This window comes from Bidens hawaiensis, unplaced genomic scaffold (genome assembly GCF_021521415.1).
Source record: "Bidens hawaiensis isolate Kalapana, Puna unplaced genomic scaffold, B.hawaiensis_p1.1 tig00042291_1, whole genome shotgun sequence".
Lineage (NCBI taxonomy): Eukaryota > Viridiplantae > Streptophyta > Magnoliopsida > Asterales > Asteraceae > Bidens > Bidens hawaiensis.
The window spans coordinates 93803-96542 of record NW_027497486.1 but is presented as its reverse complement, the minus strand read 5'-3'; positions in this window follow the sequence as shown (position 1 = coordinate 96542).

The window sequence follows — 2740 nt, the reverse complement described above, 5'->3', positions numbered from 1 at the left end:
ACACAAGTTACACATCAACTAATCCTGTAAAATCAAAAAATAAAAGAAATATCAATACATTAATGAAAAGAATGAGCTTTGTGGTGTGAAATCAGAGAAGTGTTACCTGTGATCAACTAAATAAGCAACAAACAAATTCAATCGATGTTATGGTGATTGATAGCAACAGATTAGTGACTTCAAATTAGGGTTTTTGGGCGAACGAGGAAAGAGCGGCAGAGCGACGATTGGGATTAGGGTTTTGTGGATGATTAAGTGGCACAGCAAACAACTTCAATCGATGTTATGTTTATGTTTTGCAATTTTGGTATCCTCTTAACTGGTTTTGTATTGGGCCAGAGTCTTTAAATGTGAAAGGATGCTCATATGTCAAATAATGGATATTTGGAGTTTGGACTAGATAATTCTATGTATACATATAAAAAAATATAATAAATTAAAATAAATAATTCGAGCCTATCGAGTGAGCTCGAGTAGAGCCGGGGCTAGCTCAGTCTTGGCTAGTTTAGATATCGAGTTGAGCTCGGCTCGGCTCGTTTACAATCCAGTCAATTTCGAGCGAGCTTTCTCCGAGATTTTTTCGAGCGAGTTTCGAGCGAGCTTCGAGCAACGAGCTTTTTGAACAGCCCTACTCACATATATTCTAACACTTGCTAGAGATTCTCTGCTTTGAGTTGTTACAATTATATCGTGCTTATCTATTGAGTCACCAATATCACCAACGATTAACGATGCAACTTTAAATCCATAATGCACAACTTTAAATCCTTATTTAGATCGTTTTTAAAACAATCACTTATCATCCGGTATCCTTGAACCAAAGGATTTTGAGAATTCAACATTCTCTTTAAGTAATTCATTATTTCTTTATCTAACATTTCCGAAATTGATTATGAGTCGTTGCGTAAGAAAATAGTTATGTGTTAAATATAATTTAATTAAATTACTCATAATTTAGATTGTTCATAAAAAATATTAAAAATAATAAATGATGTTTTAAAGATCCACCTTGAGTCGTGACAATTATGATATATAATACGTAAATTCAGATATTTCATGTAATAATCTTTATTTATTATTTTTTAATAAGTTTTTTATATATTTATGCACTATTAATTCAAAATGGCAAACCAAATTTGGTGTGATTTATTTTAAAAGTTAAACATTCATACCGATATTATTATATTACATTTTTTTGTGTATAACATTTATATTTAGAAAAAAAAAATTTGTCACGGATTTAAATATATATTTAGTAAGGCTAAGATTTGGCTGTAAAAAAATAAATTATCTTAAAATAAAAGGAGAAATGTTCAACACGGGTTAGTAAATCAAAGAACTGTTTACCAAATAGGTGGAAACTATATAATATGTCATATATATATGTATATGTTATACATATAATGAATTGTAAAAAGTTGTATTTCTAAAAAAAATATAATTCTATATGAATATAAGGTATTTATAAGAGTAAAATTACAAGTTCAATTATCTTTATAACTTAAACCATGAACCAAAAAAATACATGTTACATACATTAAGAAAAACATGCAAAATCTATTTAATTCATATGTTTCATGCCCAAAAACTTTGTGACATTAAGAAAAATGTTCGAAAATATATACTTTAATAGGTTATAGGTTAGTGACACGTGTACTACACAAGAGAAAATTATATAAAAAACGATATACAAAAATGAAATGTTTTTTGAAATGTATCTAAAAATAAAATACATTAATAAAACCATGCAAAATCTATTTAATTCATATGTTACATGCCCAAAAACTTTGTAACATTAAGAAAAACATTCGAAGTATATGCTTTAACAGGTTATAGGTTAGTGACCTGTGCACTACACAAGAGAAATTTATATAAAAAACGTCAATTATAAATATATGTTAATATATTGAAATATATTATAAATTTTGTATTTATGCGAACGAATAATTTTATATAAGTGTTATGTTTTTGAAATGTATCCAAAGTGGAATGTGTAGAAAGTCATGCCTAATAAGTATAATATTATGAAACTATTTCATTTACTGAAATCTCCTAAACTTTCTTTGAGAATGATCAAATAAGAATGCAAGCATTGTGTAACATTCCGTTTTCTCGTTTCGGTTAATAAATAAAAAAATATGAGTTATTATGAGTCGGGCTCGTGTTGGGTTAAAAAGATATGGGTTATGGACTTGGATTTAAAAGGAAGGGAGAAAAGACCATGGGCTTGAGCCCATGACCCATAGTATATAAACCAAACTTATGTATTAATCCATTCATTTTCCACTAACTCCATACACCATCAAAAACACACATTAACTCTCTCTCATCTTGCTTTCTCTCTCTAGCCGAAATCACTAAGAGAAACCGAGCATCAACCCGAGGTAATGATAATATGATAATATATGAACTCAAACCCGTTAGACTTAGTTGCGAAACGAAGAGCCGACACCTTTAAACCGTTAAATTCATGAGATCCGGGTGGAATCGGGTATAAACCGAACCAAAGATGAGCTTAGGGGTCACCCTAGCTCAGATCTGGATCGAACAGGACGAAAAACGGTGAAAAACGGTGGAAAACGAGTTAGATCTCGTTTTTCCAGCGAAATCGTGATTTTCCGGCGACGACGGCGCCGGAAAGGCGGCGGGTACGAGGATAACATGTTAGAGAATGTTTCTGACATTCTCTGACCTAACCCTAATTCGTTACGGGGTCATAACGAATCAACCCCTGATTCGA